At 36.9% G+C, this 23286-nt stretch overlaps 1 long non-coding RNA gene across 1 annotated transcript in view; it reads left to right on the top strand.

Moving 5' to 3' along the window:
- Nucleotides 1-17724: 17724 nt before the first annotated feature.
- LOC148593014 (uncharacterized) overlaps nt 17725-23286 on the top strand; it is a 325329-nt gene continuing 319767 nt past the window's right edge. Inside the window, exon 1 of the long non-coding RNA XR_015913837.1 lies at nt 17725-17738. This is a non-coding gene — a long non-coding RNA (uncharacterized LOC148593014). The remainder of the gene's footprint in view (nt 17739-23286) is intronic.

Genomic DNA, 23286 nt, shown 5'->3' with positions numbered 1-23286 from the left:
CAAATAAAAAGTCTGTGATATAAGAAATAAAGTAGCATGGCAGATGAAAGTATGAGTGAAAGTTCAATCAATTAATTATCCCTTGCTGTGCAGTTCATTATTTATGAACACTGTCATCCTAAGATTGGAAATAATGACATTATCTTGCCATTTAACTATATATATAGTGTATTTGCATAAATATTTTATCAACTAAAGTAGATTAAAGATTCTGGTTTCTGAATTTAATTGTAAATTCCCAATAAGAGCTCTTTAACAGTAAGCTTGTTCATGTTTCTGTTTCCTCTATTTGTCATGATCATGTGTTATATAAACCTTACATTCTGCCATAATTTGCTAGGTTTACAAAAACATGTCATTTTCTCTAAAGCTTTTGGTGTAACAGATCTTTTACAAAGGAAAGTACTTGCTAAATACTAGAGGAATCAACTACCAAAAAAGGAAGCACTGTTTTCCTTTCCATTTAATTTTCTTAGTGTTCAAAACATCAAGTTTAAAATATTATACGCATTAGAAACTGCAGACTAGGAACCCCTATGCCTGGGTAGCAATGAGTTGCTCAAACCAATATAGACTAGGGAAGCAAATGATCTTATTTTAGAATTAAGCTCTTCTTTTAAAGAACCTCATTACTAGAAAGCAGTTCTTCTTCAGAAATATATATTGTCTTTTTGTATTTATAATTTATATGCTATAAAATGCAACAAAACCTACCCTGTTTTGTCAATCTGGCCTGTTAACTGAGTGGAACTTGCAAGAGCTTTCAAAAACCCTAAATGCAGCAGACCTAAACCCCAGATGCACAGAGTCTGTTTCAGTAGCTTTGAGGAGGAGAATTAGACACCAAACCTGAGTATACATCTATAGACACATCTAATTTCCACGGTATCCTGTTTCTGAAACACAATGTTTTCTAGGGCTTTAAAAGAATTCATAAACCTCAAAAAAGATAATAATTTTTTTACAGATAAGCCTTGGCAAATTTTATAATGTTACTCTTTCTTGTTAGGAGATCTGTCCCTACCAAGTTCAGAAAGACCATACCATATACCATATATACCATAACATTTAGAATTTCTGTGCTCATTTAGGTAGATATAACAGCTTTAAAATACTGACCAGATAGATGGATTTTTTAGTTTTTTGTGTTGTTAGCTTTGTTGGAGAAAGCATAGAAGACCTGGAGTGCAAAGTCATGAATTATGGAATCACAGATTCTGTGAATTGATATACACAGCAATGTATGTTGAAACCAGGCTATTTCCATGAAAGTTTCAATGCTTTGTTTTCTGCATTTTCCAAAATATCTTCTTAAGCTCTTTTCAAAATCAACTGACAGCATGCATACAGTAGATAACGAACAAGTTAGCATGATACTTTGTGGAGGTGCTTCAAAGAATTTAAAAGGAAGGAAATGTAACTGGATATGTTAGTTGCTTCCTGTCCTTGTAGGTATGCCAAATGGATTTTCTTTCCCCTCAGAGATTAAATTCTCTTCAACAATTACAGCTATTTAATTGAATTTGTATATACACGTAAAATTGCTCTGATGCCCTACCTGTTACATTTTAAAACTATTTTATACAGACAGAATTTTCCCAGAAGCTATTAAGCCTACATACAATGCTTTATAATAAAAGTTTAAAACATTCCTTTGTCTGCGTGTTTTAGTCAAGCTCCTGCTTAAATTATTTGCAGGAAAATAATTTCTTCAAAAAAACAAAACAAAACAAAACAAAAACCCCACACCCTCTCCTCCTGGAAAGCACCAGCTGATGAATAGCTCACATTTCTCCAACACAAACAATTGCAGAGATGAGCTGCTTTTCCTTGCATAAATGGGAAAAGGTTACAGTTATAGAGATCACTTTGAGTGGAGAAAAAAGTATTTATCTGCTGAGTCACCTGAATTGGAGGTGCTAACACAGCGAGCTTGTATCACATCAAGTGAGAGCAGTTACCTCTGATCAGGATAAGGACACAGTAGGAGTGTTTGATGGAGTCTCAGAAAGATGGAATAAGGTGTCTGTGTGGTTTCTTAGTGAGATGGTTAGTCCCTTGCCTTTCCTGAGGCTGTTAATGTTGGAGTGAGGGCAGAAAGGAGCCTGTGTCGCCGAGGACAGCCCTACTGCTGAGAGCAGTAGCATCATTCATTTGGCATCTGAAAACAAAAAAAAAGTATGGAAAACTTAAAGATCGTTGTGCTATCTCCTGGAAAGAAAGCTTTCTGTTTTAAGGGGGAACTGATTATTGTGGAATTCTAACAAAAATCCATCTGTCCTCTTTTATCAGTCTTAAGAAGGTTATGTCTATCTCTCTTGACAGCCAGCTGGGAAGCAGTTGAAGCGATATTCGACTGTTGGGAGGTCCTGGGGAAAATGCGTGTGTGGCTCCTATCCACCTGACTGCTATGCTACTAATACCTGATTTGAAATTCTTGATTTTTCATATAGCCTGCGACCCCATGTGCTTATCCTGAGGAAAAAAAAAAAAAATACTTGCAGTTTTAAGCAAGAGAATTTCCTTTTCAGTTTCGTACTGAATACACAAGTATGCAATATCAGAAACTGGGCCAGTTTTGCCAATTATTACTTTTCTAATTCAGCATTGTTTCTACATAGTTAAATTACTATAAAACTAAAATAACTAACTATGCTACTATTTTAAAATCATCTGCTTTATAGGAAGTGCATGGATCATTCACCTTATTTAAAGGCCATGCACTGTTGTTGTTCCTGCTAATTAATGGATATCCTTCCAGAGTGGAATGAAGACCAACCAGTGGGAGAGGAATGTTGATGCTGGAGGGGTGTTCCCAGATCTGCAGTTTTCCTTGAATAACATGTGGTTAATTCATGTCTGCGGTATTCTGTCTTTTATCTTAGTTTTTTTTTTTCCTTTAGGTAAGTCACTTTTGGTCATCCACAACATCTCGCAGTGAAGATTATACTGATGTGTAGGTAGCATACTCCTGCATATATCTGTGTAGATATAAATTGGGGTAGAAACTTTAATTTCCATACATGCAGGAGATGAGAAATAGTTCCTGAATCCAAGCGATGTAGAAATTATTTTTATAGGCTATATTAAGCTTTAGCTTTAAAAAAGAATCAGAAGACATCCAGATTTAATGGTGCCCGCTACAGTATGTGTATGCCCAAGCAGTGAAGGTCAAACATACGTGCAATACCAAAACTTGTGTTTTTCCTAGTTTTGATGAGGATGCTTAAATTATGTCAAATATATTAATTCTATTTTTGACATTTTGAGAAAAACACCCCATTTTGTAGTAATATGGCATTTTTATGGCATTCCTTATGTCAGGTAGATTGTTCATGAAAATAACAGAATTATTGAATTTGAATCTTATATAATGAATGACTTTTCAAGAGAAAAGAAGTTGTACAGCTCATTTCATTAGATGTAATAACAGAAAACTGTGTGCTTCTATACTGTGTGCTTATATTTTCAACTGCTTACCAAACTTCTTCGGAGACTCAGAAATAGGTAAGTAAACAATTATAGTTACTTATTGTTACTTATAGGTAACTACCTTGCAGCTAACTCAGGTTGCATTCTTGTATGCAATATTTAAGTTTGTATAAAATATTGCTTAAAGTGTTGCTTTGCTTCCTTTTCCTGATGTATTGCTTCCTTTTGTTAAGTGAGAGGGAAAATAACCTACTCTTTGGAGAGGTAAAACAAAATTATCCTTATTGAAGCGAAGTATTAATTGTGTTTGTAGAACTTAACTACAGTATTATTCCTTAGGCAGTGTGCATGCATTCTTGTGCTTGAAAGTTTTGCTTTTCTGTATGTTATGTTAATAATCAGGGTGAAAATATATATTTTTCTCAGGTTTTCTCTTTAATCTACTACAAAAGATATTTTGGTCTAAAGAAAGCTTCCAAAATAATGCATATAACTCTTTATTACTGTGGAAAATGAAGGCCATAGTACTTTAAGTTGTGTGAGAATAACTTCCAGTTTGAAAATTATTTATTCAGACTCTTACATGAATAATATATTTCCAGAAACTGAAATTAGTTTATGAAAAGAAGAGATGATGAATGGATAAATGATACATTAACAAGTATATTTTTTTTTTAAAAAAAGACATAACATTGAATAAGCAGATTTTAATGTAATATTACAAGCACGCATCATTTAACACGGCAAATTACAGCATACCAAATTAAGATAAAAAGATTAGGATAAAAATGTTTTATACAAAAGTATAGTAAAGAAAACTGTAGTCTGACAAATAGAGACTAAAATAGAGAAGGTGTGCTATACATTTTCTGCTGTGAATTTCCACACTATGCAATACTAGTTTAATTTCTCTTTATAATTCTTATCACTAATGTACTAATAAATTCTTCTATTATCCATTCTCACAACAGCAGCCTCTCACATCATCTTTTTAAATCTCTCTTGCCATCTGTGTAAGTTTTGGAAAACAGAGAAAGAAATAGAAACAATTACTAGAAAGTAGCTGTTTTAGATTGCAGTCTGAATTGAAGTCTTTAGTTCAGGATACAGAAGTAAAAGGTAATCCTAGAGTGACAGGTTAGTAACGAAAACAGAATACAGATAATGGGTTTCAGCAAAGCAAAATTAAGACACTTGTGAACTGATAGATAAGACAGAATATGTCATGCAAGGGACATGAGTGCAAGGGAACTAGCAGATTCTGAAAGAAACTGTTTTGAACACTTAATGACAAATGGCCGCATATAAGGAAGGATGGGAAACTAAGTGGAAAAACAATATGGTGTACCACAAGCTCCTACGTGGTCTGTATGTTAGAAAGGATTAATAGATAAATGGAAACAAAGGTATATATGAGATGTACACAAAAGAATAGTCTGACTGCTTAGGGATTACAGTGCAAAGATCCAAATTAGTTGCATGTGGCAATCTCATTCTTCTCTCTATTCTAAAAAGTGACAATAGAAAAACGAAGTGAAAATACATTATTGGAGAAAAAAATATAAATAACATTAAGTTATTTATAGTCTTATCTGGTTTAATAGAATTTAAATAAATAAGATTACTTTTAACTAGATGCACAGTGTTTTCCATAGTGTCTATGGCAGCAGATTAATTAGAAAAGCATACTAAAGATACTTATATAAACTGAATATATGTATAACATATATGAAAGGTGTCTGTGAAGTATTTAATATAGCTAGTGAAAGCATTCACTTAAGTGACACTGAAGCATTAATCATTATTTTTCAGACTATAGTGTGAGAACAGCTTGGGACCTCAAGAAGGCAAGCATCGTACTTCCCTTAGAAAAGGGTGTGTGTGTGTATTTTTATACCAGTCTGACTTTGATATCTGGAAATGCAAAAAAAAAAAAAAAAAAAAAAAAAAGGTGGGGGGGGAATTATTTATGTTCACTTAGAAGATGACAATGCATTGCACTTTAGATACTTGTGATAACTCTTTGGTAAAATGAGTTCATTCAGGGGAAACTGTGCCAGCTCAAAACAAATCTCTGCTTTTATAGAATGAACAATACAGCTGACTGCATTAGTGAGGTGGACACTTCTTTTATTAATCCAGTGACTGCCTAATAGATACTCCTGATAACAGAATTTAGAAGTGATGTACACCCTAGCCCCCAGGGGAGGGTTTGAACAGTAAATTATCACATCAAAGATGGATGAAATTTTAACATATATAACTCTGAATACTGGAATAATGTTTTTGTTTGTTTTGTCTTTGTTTCGTTTGCGTGTGTTTTTGTGTGTGTGTGTGCTTTTTTTTTTTTCTTTCTGTCACTCTCAGTGCAATGTCTCAGATAACTTCTTTATATGATTAAGGAGTTCATAGGGAGTTGAGCCATCTGTTTCATTTCTAAATTGTGATTGGGCCCTCACTTAATGGATATTAATTCAGAATATGTAATCCAAACACTTACTCAAACTTAAAAGTACATAAAACAGAATTTCTAGAACTGATTACGAGGAGAGGATGAATTGTCTCTACAGGGCTTTTCTTTTTATAATCTTCTGAATCACTTTTTTTCCAGTTTAGTTTACCAAAATTCCAATTTTGATATCTATCATAGACTTCTAGATCCAGAGAATGTTCTCTTTTCAAATTATTGAAAAGAGAATAAATAAAGAGAATGGGAAGCACAATGGACTTGGAATGATCTCTGTACTATGTCTGTACTATGTCTCCGTGGAATATCTCAGCCTTGAACCTCAGGACAGCTTGCGTTGAGGAAGTCCTTTCTAACCAAATTCTCTGCTGTAGAACATATGCAAATCTTGCTGGTAAAACACAAAATGAAAGTCTTTTCATCCTCACTATTGCAGAGAATTGATGATGTTGATATGTTTTTGGGTTCTACTCTTCCACCATGAGAAGATAACCCTTATCTAAATATTTTAAAGAATATCCAATGTAAAAATCTCACAAATAATCTTATTCCTTTAAAGATCTATTCTCAAGGATTTAGCTAATGTGGAGAACCCTGTGCTCTGGAATTCTCAGGCCCATTCTCTATGGGAAGCCCAGATACTAACATTTGGTTTTCATTTTCAATTGAGAGGCCTGCTTTATTTTTCTGCTCATAAATACATAAATATGAGGTAAAAATAAACTTTAGAATTTCAATAAAGTTAAAAAAAAAAGTTTTGCATGTTTTTGTTAAAATCTAAGAATGACAAAAATGCTTTCTTTTTTTTTTTTGCTTTTTAAAATATTTGCTTTTAAAGTGCAGAAGGAAGTATTTAGTTTTTGTAGAACTTGCTATTATTTCCAGTTTAATTGACTTTATCTAATGTGTTAAAGAAGCATAACAGAAAAAATATGAGTTGTAATTAGGAGTATTATTAAAGCTCTTATTTACCATTACCTATAATTTAAAGGTGTTATCAGTTGTTAGTTCATAAATTAGGTCTTTGTTGCCTTGTCATGTATGGTTCTGTTTATAGCCCACAATTACAGCTGTGGCTGGCTTTCTATAGAAATCAGAACAAAATACAGGTCCTGAGGACACAGAATCTGCTCACAAACGTATAATGTAAATTATAGTGAACGAGAAAGAAGAAACCGAAATCTGTTCTTGCCTAAAGCCTTAGTCCCCCGGCAAGACTAAACACTGCAAAAGTTAGTACAAAAATCTCTTTGGGTAGACTACAGTTTGTGTTTATTGTTCTGCTTGTGCTGAACTCCAAGTTAAGATGGCTTGGCATGTGGAAACACATTTGACTGTACTAGAATTCTGTTATTCTGTTCTATATTTATTTTGTTGGTAACAAACAAAACCTAGACTTGTTCCCTGCACTGGATGTGCAAATCCCATTTTTTTAACTTTTGCTTTAAATATTCAAAAATGGCATGTTAAGGGTGCTTCACTTCAAGCAGCATGGTAAACTGGTTAAAATTTATGTTGAAATAGTGTTGGTTTGCCTAAAGGAAATATTTCTTGCTCAGCAGCTGTCCATTGAGCAGTCTGTAATCATTACTACAGATCTCCATCTCTTCCTCCTTCTCAGGAGAATCATTGCTTGACACGAAGTGCTATTTTAATTTTCATCTCTATGTCTGAGAATGGAGTGTAATGTTGGATGGATTCATCTATAGTTGTAATTTTATTTAAGTGCTATTCTTTGTACTCTTCTGCATTCTCTTTGTGTCTGTAGTCACATTTTCAGCTGCCATGAAAACAAGCATCTCATCAGAAAGCAACCAAACAACCAAAAAATGTTATGCTGCTATTGTACAAAGTGCCTGAGAAGTTTAGAGATTTCATTTAAATTCTCACTTAAGACTGGTGTCAGTTGAACAATGGAAACACTATCATATGTCTTTATGGAATGCCTGTGTCTGGAAGCAAAAGTGCCAATTTTCCTACTACTACTAACATACAAAAAAGAAGTGCTTTGACTTCTCGTTTTCTTATGCTGTATAGTCTGTGACAAAGAAGGGTGATACCATACTCTCTTTTAAAATATTCCATGTGTTGTCTTCCATTCATATCTTGTAATGCAAGGACTGCTTTTGGGAACATGTCTCTGTGTTTAGCTATTTATGCTTTTTTCTTTTGCTTATTCAGTTGACCTCAAATTTCAGCAATATGCCAGGCGATGTATATGAAACATATCTGCATAATGATGGTTTCACTGTGGTCTAATTGGCACCTAATGCTCAAATGAGCATCGAAAACAATTATATCAAATACACCAAAACAGTTGTACTGAAATTTGGTGACTTAAGTGGTCATTTATCATAAGAGATAAATGTTTATTTTAAATATGTGGTGACATACTTAAATTTGCAAGGAAAACTGTGTGATTTTATTTCTTCATATTTTATCTTCACTCTGTACCCCAGATAGACTTAGCTATTCATTATAGGTGTGTATTGTATATTTTTGCTTCCATCAGCTATTGTACCCTCTTGAAAATTATAAAATAATTAAAATACTAAGAATGATATAAGAACTATATTTTTCTTGTATTATGTAGAATACTTAAATAGTTAATGTTATAGCACTCTTAGTGTTTTCTAACAATTTGTCGGAGACCGAGGTTATAGTTTGTGATAAGAAATAAGCACTGCATGATTTAACTCAAAACTTCTCTCAAACTTCTTAAACTTCTTCTAACTCAAAACTTCTTCTAACTCAAAACTTCTTCTAACTCAAAACTTCTTCTAACTCAAAACTTCTTTTTATTATTTTTGAGCTGCTCTTTCAAAGTTAATGAGTCTTGCTTGAGTGAATTCCATTAAGCATAATATAAGCCTTCAGTTGCACTAAAAACAAATTATTAATGGGAACTTATTTTTCTTGATCTGATTTTTTTTTGTACACTTCAATTTATCTGGCTAACTAGTGAAAGCTGCTTACATAATGTTCTCCTGCTTTAGAAAGATATGGAAAATGTAATTTGGAAATCAAATTTTCTGGTGTTTTCCTGGTCAGCTTTAGCTGGTCTGGGCTCCTCAAGCATCTGCTCTTTCATTCAACTTGTTACCTCACTGTTAGAGCACTTATTGTACAACAATGAAAATACCATTTGGCACAAACAAATAGGAGTAGCTGCAGGCAATTCATAAAATCATGTTTGCTTTCTCAACTTCCATCGCGATTTCATATTGCACGTCCTCTTGACCTTCTTCAGGCAATTCTTTCTAATCAAAACGATACACCTTTGATCAGTGCATCCTTTATTCTCACCTATGAGTCAAATTCCACCCTTACACCTTTGAAATCAAATTAATTTTAAGCTTATATGCACATCATACACACCCAAACTATTTGACAGGCTCACACAAGTTCTCACTTCATTTATTTTTGAGCACTTTGCTCCTCTTTTATCAACTCTGTAGCATTTGGAAGATCTTGCTTGGAAGTAACATTTGAGTGACCGTAGACATTATATCTTTCTAGTTAATTTAATTGAATATATGCTGGGAAAACTTTAACCCTTGTGTCTAAATGCAGTGGAGTTGGATTCATGTTTATAAGATGGAGGGAATTAAGAAAACATTGCAGGGTTGCAAATATCCAGAAAAGTGTCCTATAAACTCTTGTTTAAACTGTCCTCCCAAAGCTCAGTTTGGAGAATTATGCAAGGAAACTTGAACTGGAGCTGGAGGACCCTGATCATCCATTGCTCAGAGCATCTCCTTTTTATGGAAATGCCAGGCCTGTTTCCACTTTTATGAATGTGAAAAGCTTGAGAAAACTGTATGACTTCTGTGTGTGATTAAACCCTGAGTAGGTGGCATTTTTCTGCAGTTGACTAAACAGTTCAGTGAAGGTTTTCCTTGGCACAGTCTTCAGTAGATAGTGATCATTCCAGACTGATTTAGCATGTGAATTCTGGCAAGACTGCAATGCCTGAGGTGGCAGCTATTGCTTTCAATTATGTTATGCAAAACAATTTGTAATGGTCATACTGGCATGGAAGACAGACTTGGGCAAAAGGCCTACGGGAATTCAGACCAACTCCCTTAGTGAAGAGGGTTTTTAAATGGCATAACTTCTTCTGTTTTAAGGTAATAAGTCCTGAGGAGAAGGGATGATGTAGGAGGATGTAATATTAAGTCTGTATTTTCTTATGGTCAGGATTAAAGTTTCATTTGAAAAGACTTGCCCTTTTCTGGAACAAAGTTGTTACCGTTCTTGAATACTTGAAAGAAACATAATTAGAACCGTAAATCTGACATAATTTCTTTCTCTAACTATTATCAGGAAGGCAATCATGTCTGCCTTAAATAACTTCTGCAAGTCTGAGCTCTTGCAAGACAAGTAATCATTTGCATGCTTATTAATGCTGACATTTTTCTAAGTCTTCCCCCCTACTTGGTTAGCTCTAGTAGTGTCAGTGTAATCTGTAATAACTATTCAGATATCTGAAACGGACCATTTTTCAAAAGCAAAAATATTAATATTTTTTCTACCATACTTCACAAATTCTACTTTCTCTCTCTTAGTAATTAATTGGGAAGTTTCAAAAAGGGAATAAGTGGACTTTATGACAATATGATAGAGCTCCTCATTGAAATAAACTTGAACATGAGTGAAGCTTCACTAAGCTTAAAATTTCTTTTCTGTACACAGCTGAGAGTTGTTATAACATGCTTGGTTAAAGGAACAAATAATTCCCTACAGCCTAGAGACTGCTTTTTATTATTTTTGTTACCTCTGTCTCTCTCTCTCTCTCTCTTTTTTTTTTTTTTAACCTCAGCTTAAATCTCTTGATGCAATAGAAATATAAAGAGCAGACAGAAAATTCATATTTATCAAGTATTAGATCTTGAACGTTAAGGAATACTTGATTCAGGCAGGACATTATCTGCAATTATGCAGCAATCTAAACTTCATTTCTACTAGTATCCTAGCTCAATTTTACCACTCATTGAAGATTATCAATAAAAGTAGAAGGTGTTTTCATGCATTAGAAGTTAAGTCAACATAAAAGATGTTCATAATGAATATTTACCAAGAAAGGGTTCAGAGTTTATTTTTCTTTACTTCCTAGGAAAGAGTTTCTCCATCTTAAAACAAAACAAAACAAAACAAAACAAACAAAAACCACAAACAAACTGTCTTTTAATTAAATGTATCTATGATGTAAGCCAATTTTCCACCAAAGATGAGTCTTCTCATCTAAATCTTTATCTTCTTTGAGCAGCAATACTAAATCCAAATCAGTTTCACCACCTGTTCTATCTTTTTTTGCACTTTCTGAGCTTCACCTACTCCCGCCACCCACCTAATAATGCCATGTGCCCTGTCTCTGTTTCTGGCCAGGGCCTGCATCTTCTGTGAAGTAATCAGATGTGGCATTGTTGCTAAAGACTGAAAATAACAACTCTACAGTGCTTCTAGAGTAGGACATTTAAATCCAAAATGTTCTATAGCATATTCCTAGGAGTCACTTTCTGCCTCATATTATCCTCAAGAGAGTTGCCATGATGATCTGGAAACTGGCATACTTTCAACGTTTTATAAACATATATTTATTAGTGCCATTTAATTACAGTACTCATTACCAAAATACTAAGTAATGCTACTTTTCATCAGTAACAAAAGGTACTGAAATTTAAAATGCTACGTTATATCAGAAACAAGAGGTATTCAAAAGCTTCAAATGTAAATAATCACGTAATTACCATAAATCAAACTATGCATTGCCTTAAAACATAGACACACATGCACACCCCCCAAAACAAAATCAGAAACAAAGCCCTTTATGGATATCTTGCCTGAATAAAAATAAGCTTAAAATGTAATATTTAGGATTTGTTCTGTGGTTGCTAAGTTTGTTATGGACTTACTATAGACACTGAGAGGTTTAATGCAATATTACAACGTTATTCTCTATTTTCCTCGGGGTTTTGTTTGTTCTTTTGTTTGTTTTTGGCAATTTGTACCAGCCAAGCTATTATTTATTTGAGACCGCTTGTGGTCTTACCCTGTTTAAGCTATTTCTCTATGCTGGTAGCAGGAGAGACAAAACTGCATGTATGCTAAAGGAAGAATGCACACTAATGTGAGAGAAAAGACTGGCATAACGTGGGCTTGTCTGACAGGTTTACTCAGTGAGTGATCCTCTGCTGATCAAGCAAATGAAAGACACGTAGCACAATAGCACCCCAGACTCAATCTGTGGTTAAATATATAAGCAATTACAGCAGTAATATGGCAATCATACTGGCAACACTTGCCACAGCAGTGTTTTCTAGCGCACGTACTTAGGAATCGCACATGAAAGAAAGGGAATTCAGCTAATGATATTTTCCTTGACATTACCTGATAATGGTCTCAGTAGTGACGCATTTTCAATTCTGATTGTATTTTGTGCTAGATATAATTAATATTCATAAATTCAAAGTATAGGTAGGAACATTGTGAGAATTGTGCAGTCTGGTCTGCTTAGTATTGGCTAGAGAGTTTTCATCAATTGTTAGTTGTATCAGGGCACATCCACTGAAGAACACATAGTCCTGGCTAACATTTATAACAATGAATAAGAATTATTATAACTCATAATATTTTTCTCAAACGTAAATTATTCTCAGTGTTAAAAACTCATTCCTGATTCCATATTAGAATTTGTCCGGCTTCAGTTTCATGTCACAAGATGCTGTGTCATTGTTTGCTACAAAGAAGATACACCTTGAAGAAGAGGGGAAAAGGGGAGTCTAATAGAGTCATGAGGGAAAAAAAAAGTCTCGTGAATTTATTTTCATGTCTATCTATGTGGCATTATAATACTTTTTTTTTTTTTTTTTTTTTTTTAGCATTTGCACTATTCTGTAAATATTGAGATAAATATACAAATGTGATTGTTATCCTAAAAGAAAACTTACAGACTTGAGAAATAAAAGTTGTTTTCATTTTTATCTCAAAGTAAGAAAGTTTTCAGCCACAAATTACAGTAAAATATCACAAATAAATAAAACTTTTACAAATTGATAGACCACACTGCCTTTCAATAAGCATCTTACCTTGAGACTTTATCTCAAGAATGAAAATTATTACACTAAAAATGTTTTAAAAACTCTGCTTTGAAGCTTTTTCCAAAAGTAGTTTCCAAATCAAACTCTGACTCTTAGCAAGGCTGTATATTAGGAAAGTTTCAATTAGATCTTAATGCCATGGCTCTAAGAATAATCTTTATCAGTCCTGTAACTACTTTAGTTTTGGAGATGGAATATCTCTCAAGGACACTTCACATAGAGTTTATCTTGCTGAGCAGATCCAGTTGTCCTAATGCTGTTAGATTCAGGCACAGATAATTTCATTTAATTTTAGCAATGTTTTCTACATCAAATTGACCACTGTTGTAGGCTCACGAAAACCTTCAAGTTTATACCAGACTTTTAGTCTGCTTATTTTTTCAATATTTAATAAGATGGTTCTATACCCCTGCTCCCTGCAAAAAAATCTGTCAAAAAAAAAATTGTCGAGTTTTAGGATAGAGTTCACATGATTTCGATAATTATTATCAGTAATGATTCACTATTTCCTTTGGTAATAAGAACTGGAAACTTTCAGAAATATAATTGACTATTAAGATTTCAGGAATTCAAGTATTAACTCAAATTCTTCACAGACATCCCATATGCTTTTTCTGATCCCAGCACACAGAAGTCAGTTTGGGTTGTGACAGCAGTTTTAATGGATATAGGCAAAGGCTGTTCAACTGACACTGCATGACTCACATCACCAAAATAGTTCAACACAGTATTACAAACTTTAAGAACTTTACAGCTAAACAGGAGAAAACACTGAAACTGTGGAAAGAGAAGAGGAAAGGTAAACTCCTCACCAATGTCCTTTTACTGATAATGTTCTCTTTAACTGAAAATAGCCAAATGTTCTTAGGCAGAAGACAATGCTATATATCACCAAAGACAGTAAAAGCAGGAAAATTCTCTCTACAGAGAACAAGCAAACAAAATCACTGCTCATCTGATATGGAGGAAATATTAATTTCCAACTCAATATCTAGTGACTTAGTGTATCAAAGTATATGAACAAGACACACCAGCCTGGCAGCTGAGGAGTGTCTCCGTGCTGCCAAGACCACAGGCCCACCTAACCCTTCATCTCTTGTCTAGCAGGAGTCAGGCTCCAAAGCGGCAGAGGAAGGTGGGGAAAGCAAGTGAGCAGGAAACCCTGATGCATGCAACTAATTACCAACAGAATAAACAAATCAAATTAAGCTGCAAATATGTTTCCTTCTTATCCATCTGCTGCCTTCCTTCTTAAACAGCAAATGAATCAAAGAATAAAATGTTTAGGGAAAAAAAATACAGCCTGCAGACACAACAGTGAATATTACTGGTACATTAATTTGATTGCTGCAAGACAGGATGTGTTGTCTACTGTTTTATTTCTTTAATTTATGGCTTATCCCTCTACTCAGAAAGTAGTAAAGAAGAAAAGAAGTTAACTGTAATGCTTCAGAGATCAGGAGTACAACTTCTTAAAAAGAAATAAAGTCACAAAACATTCCAGCTCATCCACATTAGCAACATGCATGGTCATGATTGATGTTTAAGATTGAAGGCCCCTAGATATCAGTATAATGAAAATAAACATACATTCATATGCCAACCACTGTATTTCATTTCACAGTAACTGTCAGCAACACTTTATTTCAGTGAAAAATCTGTTCATTTCTGCCATCTCTTAAATGTTATGGAAACATTTCCAAGACAGTAGAATGGAAATGAATGTGGATACAAAAGCTAAAAAGGCAGCCTACTACTCAGGAGAAATCTATTGCTTTCTCCTTATTGCTTGCTTAATATAGAACTTGATGGTTGGCACGGTTTTTATCTTCTGTGGTTTTTGGATCGTTGTCCAAAGTTGGGAGTAAACGTTTTGTTCAGCTTTTGTTTTTTATATTCTGAGTCTTTCCAAAGATTCTTAGATCCACTTGGTTTCTATGGCAATTCAAAGAAATTACAGAAAGTTGCTGCAACAGTCACCCCTCAAAGCAGAATTAAAGACAAAGAGTAAAAAAAAAAAAAACCCTCAAGCTTCTGTATTCTTGGCAGGGAAAATTTGGATTTAAAGCTGAATATGATCCAAAACAACCCAGTGAGTAGGATTTGTTCAGTCCTCTGGCCTTACAAAACATTAAAAATTCCTCCTGTACGCTAACTACTCCTCCCCTATTATTTCTAGAAACTGAGAATTAAAATTTCTAATTATGTCATGGTAAGTTAGGAAATATCATTAAATGTCCTTTGAACACTTCACTACAAATTTACTTTCTGTTTAATATTTTTTCTGATGTAATGATATGGTCATTAGCATATCAACAACAGCTAAATACAGAGTGAAAATGCTGACAATAATATACCCTTAGGTCCATCACATTTATGAATTTTTCTCAATTCTTCATTTTCTAAGTGTACAATCATCGAATGCTAGCCCTGAATTCCTCATCACAAACACTTTAGCTAAATTGAAAAGAAGCTTCTTATCTTCTGTTCTCTATTAAGCAGAAGGACTACATTTTCATATCCTGTTTTCTCATGAGTGAGTGGCCCATCACTTCAATTCCAAGACTGTGCTTTATCATATTTTTATGCTTTTTTTCCTCCTCCTTATTTAAATCAAGTTAAAAATTACAGACAGTCTTCATATTGGGGCTACTCTATTGTGAAGAAATATTTCTGTACTGTTTAGTTCTCTGAGAAATACTACAAATCTTTTTTTTTTTTTTTTTTTTTTTTTTTAAGAATGAAGAACTAAATAAAAGCTTATCATTTCCAGGTTCATTAACCAAATTTTAGTTTTGATAGAGTGGAGAATCTGATTCAAATGAGTAAGTACAACTTGATATGACATCAAAAGGCATTGTATCAGAATGCCGCAATCCTAATGTCTTAGTGATGTCGGTGAAGACATCAATACTGATCTTGCTTTGAATTCTGCAAAGAATAGTAGTTACCTCTGCATTTTTCCTGCTTTCTAAAGTGTTCTTGCAAGGATCTGAGCCTATATATGCTATATGAACCAAAAGGTAGAAATTATTGGGCAAATCCAAAACCAATAATCCTATTGTGGAGATTTTTTCTTTTGTATAGCTATGCTAGACATGCACAGTAACCCATACAAGCCATAGATGTTGAAGCATGGATTGTCTTTGCTGCTTAGGAATTTTCACTATAGTATGTCAATAGTTTTCAGACACTGAATGGATTTGTCTAGTTAGGTATTACCTGTTTTCTTCAATAACATAGCTTCTCCACTGAAACTGCCACTGAAAGGCGTAAAAGTTAATTGAAATCTTCTGAGGACAATAAAACTGTACCATTTAAGAATGTGAGTTTGGGACGATACAGAGAAGTTTACAGTATTTCCTCTCTTTCTCTCCTCACAAATTCCTCATTGGGAAATATAACCATTCTGATGTTTAGCATAGTGACTGGCTCAAAGCAATCAAACTTTAACAGCATTGCAGAAGAATGTCAATATGAGGTTGAATATTACCTACTCTGAACAACTAGATACCTGGAATCAGTATCAAGTTGGCAGTGACTTACATAGAAATATAAATTCCAAACATTCCTTCCATGCCATTGCCATTTTAATTCCCATGAGTTTAATTATTACTGAAAAAAAGGATAAGTTGTCCTCATCTGTGGCTTTGATTCATTTTGTTAACGTTTAAATTTATTGTACAAATATTTATTAATTGCATGTGTGTTAACGTTGATATGAATTCACTTGTGACTACAGTGGAAGTAAGAACAGGCCCTACCAGACAAACAAGTTTTAGGCTACTAAAAAACAAGCATTTATTCTGCTTTTCAAGTAGCACCAACTTTTTTTCCCCCCATATATCTGACAGTAAATAGTCTCTTGTTTTAAATTAGACTTGCAGGCTAGTGCCAGGAATTTTGAGTGGAAGGGGCTGCTTCATACAGAACTCTCATCCCGCTTAACCAAGACTTCATCATTTTAGACAAGTTTTTGAATTCTAAGTGGGTGTTTGCTTGATATTTTATTTAAGCTCTCTCAAAACAATGTGTGTGATGTGGGTCTCCCTACTGTGTTGAAGAGTTTTATGGTCGAGAATGGGTCTGACAATAACCTGCTTATTCAACAGGGATCTTCCTTGTCTGGTGAATAACAGAGGCTTATGGGATAATTATCAGTTGAAATGCTTTCAGAGTTAGTTTGCTAAATTTTCCCTTATAAACAAGGGTCTCCTCTAAGTTTATAAATCCAGATTAAAAAGCTGTACAGAGATGGAGAGGCCATATATTCACATCCCTTATCAAATACATCTTATTCACTCTATTGGATAGTGTCTTAACTACTAGCTGACAGATCTAGACTGTTTTATTATTATTTTTTATTATTCTATCAATTTTCTCTAAGGCCATGCCACTCTATATTATTTTTAATTTATTCCATATAATGAGACTGATGCAAAGCAAAAGCATGATAATGGACAGGTGGGATGATCTGATCTCCGATGCTGTCCTAAAAGATACTGTATACAAAGTAGATATAGATATCTTGATGCCCCCTCTATTCCAACTAATATTCTCCTGGGAAATGAGGCTTCATGTGTTCTCAAGCATCACCAAAACTTGTTTCCAATGTATTTGGTGATTACTTTAAATACCACATTGTCTGATTGGAGGAGAAACTGCTGCCTGATGTGGATGGAAATTGCTACTTTCAGATTTCCAGGAGGTTATGTGTCATCTCATCAAAGATTTTGCAAGTCACAGGGTCTTTGAGTGCCCAAGGAATGATAAGAACTGTGTTTAAAATTCAAGCAAATGCCCCGAAATAGGTTTCAAGATTCCCCATCCTGAATAACTGTGATTGATTACTATTTGGTGGACACATCCTTATGTTTTCAAGTTACATAGGCTTATTTCTTTGTTTTACACAGCACAGACTCTCATCGGATAAAGTTTCCTATTTCCAGAAGGATTTGAAATAATGTTCTCTCACAGCTGAGTGAAAGCAGTGCCTCAGCTGTTACATCTGCAGGGAATAACAGTTGAATAACCATGCCTCTAATACATCTTACATTGCATGCAAATAATTTTTGTTATGTCTTTACATTCAATGTTTTCTTTCCATATACATGAGCAACGTTTAGACTTTTCAGGCAAAAAATAAGTTTTCAGATATTGTTTATTTGTCTATGAAAATTTTAGTAAATGTAAAGTGGTATTGTTTTTACTTCAGATAATTATCCAATGAATAATTCACCCAAGAATGAAACTTCTTTGGTTTTGGTCCTCCATATGCTGTAATTATCAGGAAGATAGCATGACACATGTCACAGATGTGACTAATTCTTCCGTCCATAAGTTGACATTTGTTGGCACAACCATGTGGCAAATGTTCCTGAATTAGACACACATGGAGACATCAGTGGTGCTTAAACCATTCATGAACAGGAAAAGGCTAATTAATTTAACTGAACTATTCACCCAGCTGCAGATATAATTTGATTCTTAGGTTACTATTTAATTACTGTTAAAAACAATTAAGGAAATTTGCCTGAAGGATACCATACAGAAGACTACTAGAGTTAATGATAAGCACCATGTACACAATTGACTTTCCAAGGTGTTGGGAACTGGGAGACAGTAGAAGATCCTGAATTTAATTCAGTTGCAGTCTGAGTGAACAGTTCTGCAGCTGTTACATGGGGCATCCCAGTGAGTCCATCCTTGATTCCAATCTTTCCATTGGGAACAAAATTGGCATAGTTGTTACAACCAGGTACATTAGCTATGACTGTAGATAGGGTTTATAATCTCTTTGCTTCCAGATCAATTATCCGCTTCAGTGATAACAGGTTTCTGCAATGTTTGACTTTTGCAACAGTTTGGGTACAACAGTTGCACCCAACCTCTTGAATCTATCACTACTAATGTGTTTGTTTAGCAGATAATGGAGCAAGACCTTTTAATAATCAGTGATTCCTACAGATGATCCCTGCTCTGTAATATATTCAATATCTCGTTGAACTTTCATATAGTGTTTTAGACAATAGACAAGAATTTCCAGTTACTCAGCTCGGCTCAGGAAGAGCGCTCTCCCCATGGTCTCTTCCATCAGTGAGAATTCAGGCGAAGCCATGGTGTCTACTTGGCAGAGAACCTCTGCTACAAAGTTTGTGGAGGTGCAGACCAAACCACCACAGAAACGTCCAGGTCTCTGGCTGCGGGGAGTGTCTGAGCATCTCCATGTTATCGGGGAGTAACAAAAATAACACCTGCGTTAGGTGTGAGCAGGTGGACGACCTGCTTAGCCTGGTCGTGGAGCTGAAGGAGGAGGTGGAAAGGCTAAGGACCATCAGAGAGGATGAGAAAGAAATAGACTGGTGGAGCCACACTCTGCAGATGTCCCAGAGAACACCCAGAGAACACCCCAGTTTGATCTGAGATTCCACTACCCCCTTGCTATAGAGTGAAGGGGGTAGAATTAACGGTATCAAGCCAAGAACAAGAATGGGAACATATCCCTGTTCGAGGTGTCAGGAGGGCCCTTTCCCAGCCCCCCTTGCCCCGACAGGTCACCACATCCAACAGATACGAGGCCCTGGAACTTGAGGGCCTGACAGATGAGGTCAAGGATCAAGGCCCATCTAGGGGGTTGTCTAGGGTGAGGCTGCCAAGTCCACACCTTAAGACTGCCCCCACTAAGGAGAAAAGGAGCACTCAGAGGAAGCAGCATGTGATTGTCGTGGGTGACTCCCTGCTGCATGGCATGGAGGCACTGATCTGTAGACCCGACCCCTCATCCAGAGAGGTCTGTTGCCTGCCAGGGGTTCAGATAAGGGATGTTGCAGAAAGACTGCCAAGGCTTGTCCAAGCGTCTGACTATTACTCTCTGTTAGTGTGTCATGTGGGCGCTAACGATGCTATGGGGAAACTGAGTAACATCAACCAAGATTTCAGAGCCCTAGGAATGGCAATCAAAGGTCTGGGTGCCCATGTTGTGTTCTCCTCTATCCTGCCAATGTGGGGAATGGATATGCAGAGGAAAAGGCACATATTACAGGTTAACAACTGGCTGTGCCACTGGTCTTGGCAACAGGGTTTTGGTTTCTATGACCATGGCACTCTGTTTGAAGACCACCAGCTCATGGGGAACGATGTGAACCACCTCAGCAAGAGGGGCATGCATGTCTTTGCCAAAAGGTTGGCCAGTGTGGTTAGGAGGGCTTTAAACTAAGCATGAAGGGGGACAGCAAATGTTACAAGGACAGGGCAATCATTGATATGCAGCCAAAACCAGAAGGTGTCCAACAGGAGTATGGTAATGGGGAAGTGAGTATAGGAGATGATTATAGAGGATCCTATTTCACCCCTCCCGGGAAACCTGCAGGTTCAATTATTTCCCTTAAATGCCTGTACACCAATGAACGCAGGCATGGGGAATAAACAGGAGGAACTGGAGATCTGTGTGCAGTCTCAGTATCATGATCTCCTTGGAATTGCAGAGACATAGTGGGATAGCTTACATGACTGGAGTGCTGCCTTGGAAGGCAACTGGACCTCATACTAACAAATAAAGAGGAATTTGCTGGAGATGTGAAGGTGGGCCTCAGCTGCAGTGACCATGAGCTGGTTGAGTTTAGGATCCAGCAAGGAGGAAGCAGGGATGTAAGTAGCCTTGCAACCATGGACTTCAGGAGGGCCAACTTTGGCCTCTTCAGAGACCTCCTCGGAAGTATCCCGAAGTAGGGCTCTAGAAGGAAGAGGGGCCCAAGAGAGCTGGTCAGTATTCAAGCAGCACTTCCTTCATGCTCACGAGTGGTGCACCCCTTTGAGTAAGAAGTCAGGCAGCGGGGGGCCTGCGTGGATGAGAAAAGAGCTGCTCTCAAAACTCGAACAGAAAAAGGCACTATACAGAAGGTGGAAAAAAGGGACAGGCTCCTTGGGAGGAATATAGGAAGGCTGTCAGGGAATGCACGGGTGTGATGAGGAAAGCTAAGGCACAATTGGAATTATATCTGGCAAGAGCTGTTAAAAATAATAAGAGCTTTTTCAAATATATCAATGGTAAAAGGAAGATTAGGCAAAACGTGGGTCCATTGGTGAACAGCATGGGTGCCCTGGTTACGAAAGACATTGAAAAAGCAGAGTTACTGAATGCCTTCTTCGCTTCAGTGTTTACCAAGGGCAGCCCTCTGGAATCCCAGACCCTAGAAACCAGAGAAGGTGCCTGGAGAGGAAGACTTGCCCTGGGTAGAGGAAGATTGGGTCAGAGAGCTGTTAGGGAAATTTGACATCCACAAATCCATGGGCCTTGATGGGAAGCACCCGAGAGGGCTGCGGGAGCTGGCGGATGTTATTGCTCAGCTGCTCTCCATCATCTTTGAAAGGTCCTGGAGAATGGGGGAGGTGCCAGAAGACTGGAAGAAAGACAATGCCATGCCAGTCTTCAAAAATGGCAAGAAGGCAGACCAGGCAACTACAGGCCATTCAGCCTCACCTCCATCCTTGGAAAAGCCATGGAGCAGCTCATCCTGGCTGTTGTCTCCAAACATGTGGAGGGTAAGAAGGTGCTCAGGAGTAGTCAGTATGGATTTACCAAGGGGAATTCATGCTGATAGCCTTCTGTGATGGAATGACTGGCTGGGTAGATGAGGGGAGAGTGGTGGATGTCATATATCTTGACTTCCCCATGGTTTTTGACACTGTCCCTCACAGCATCCTCCTGGGCAAGCTCAGCAATGTGGGATAGATGAGTGGACACTGAGGTGGATTAACAATTGGCTGGATGGTAGAGCCCAGAGGGTGGTGATCAGCGGTGCAGAGTCTAGCTGGAGGCCTGTGTGTCCCCCAGGGGTCAGTCCTCAGTCCTGTCCTGTTCAATTTATTCCTCCATGACCTGGATGAAGGCACAGAGTGCTCCCTCAGCAAGTTCACTGATGATACAGAACTGGGAGGAGTAGCTGCTACCCCAGAGGGCTGCGCTGCCATCCAGAGGGACCTGGACAGACTGGACAACTAGGCGGTGAGAAACCTCATGAAATTCAACAAGGCCAAGTGCAAGGTTCTGCACCTGGGGAGGAATAACCCCAGGCACCAGTACAGGCTGGGGACTGACCTTCTGGAGAGCAGCTCTGCAGAGAGGGACCTGGGTGTCATGGTGGATGACAAGTTGACCATGAGGCAGCAGTGTGCTCTTGTGGCCAAGAAGGCCAATGGGATCCTGGGGTGCATTAAGAAGAGTGTCTCCAGCAGGTCGAGGGAGGTGATCCTGCCCCTCTACTCAGCCCTGGTGAGGCCACATCTGGAGTATTGTGTCCAGTTCTGGGCCTCCCAGTACAAGAGGGATGTGGAGCTGCTGGAGAGAGTCCAGCACAGGGCCACAAGGATGATCAGGGGCCTGGAACATCTGCCCTATGAGGAGAGGCTGAGGGAGCTGGGACTGTTCAGCCTGGAGAAGAGAAGCCTGAGAGGGGACCCGATCACTGTATATAAATACCTTAAGGAAGGGAGTGAAGAGGATGGTGCTGGCCTCTTTTCAGTGGCGGTCACCAGCAGAACTAGAGGTAATGACCACAAACTGAAACACCAAAAGTTCCACATGAACTTAAGGAAAAACATTTTAACAGTGAGGGTGACAGAGCACTGGAACAGATTGCCAAGAGAGGTTGTGGAGTCTCCTTCTCTGGAGATCTTCAAAACCTGCTTGGATGCAGTCCTGTGCCACGTGCTCTAGGTGACTCGGTGTGTGCAGGGGGGTTGGACTAGATGATCTCTAGAGGTCCTTTCCAACCTTAATGATTCTATGATTCTATGATACTAGCACAATATACTTGATTCTGCAGTTTGCATGATCTATCCTGTTACTCCAGATGTATTTTTAGAAGACAAAATTGGATATCAGTGTATGCAACTAGTCAGAGAATTCTCCAATTGCATAAAGCAAAAATTGAGAACTACATAAAAAGGAGAGGAAAATGTCTACCTTACTTCCGGTAAGAAAATGAGGGAAGGCATGGCAGAAAGCTTTGTTGACCATTAGAGGGCTTTGCACTTGTTTTGTTTTAAGGCAGTCAATAGCTAAATTTTCCTGTAAAGCTCAGTAAAAAATGCTATTGTTTGATCTAAGTCTCAAAAGATAAGAATGACATATTTCAGCAGAATCACAGCTGAGGCTATGGATACATTTTTTGCTAGTAAGAGACTATCACAGCTGCTAAAGTTTTTATTGTGTAACTAGATCTGAGTGCTGCAGATTCATTCTGATCTTTCTTTTATAGGACTTTTATAGGAATGTTTATACATTCA

Source organism: Tinamus guttatus, unplaced genomic scaffold (genome assembly GCF_059628265.1).
Source record: "Tinamus guttatus ecotype Peru unplaced genomic scaffold, ASM5962826v1 Tinamus_guttatus_pri_ptg000472l, whole genome shotgun sequence".
In the NCBI taxonomy this organism is placed as follows: Eukaryota; Metazoa; Chordata; class Aves; order Tinamiformes; family Tinamidae; genus Tinamus; species Tinamus guttatus.
Note: the sequence above shows the minus strand (reverse complement) of the source record. Positions and strands in the feature narration are given on the sequence as shown.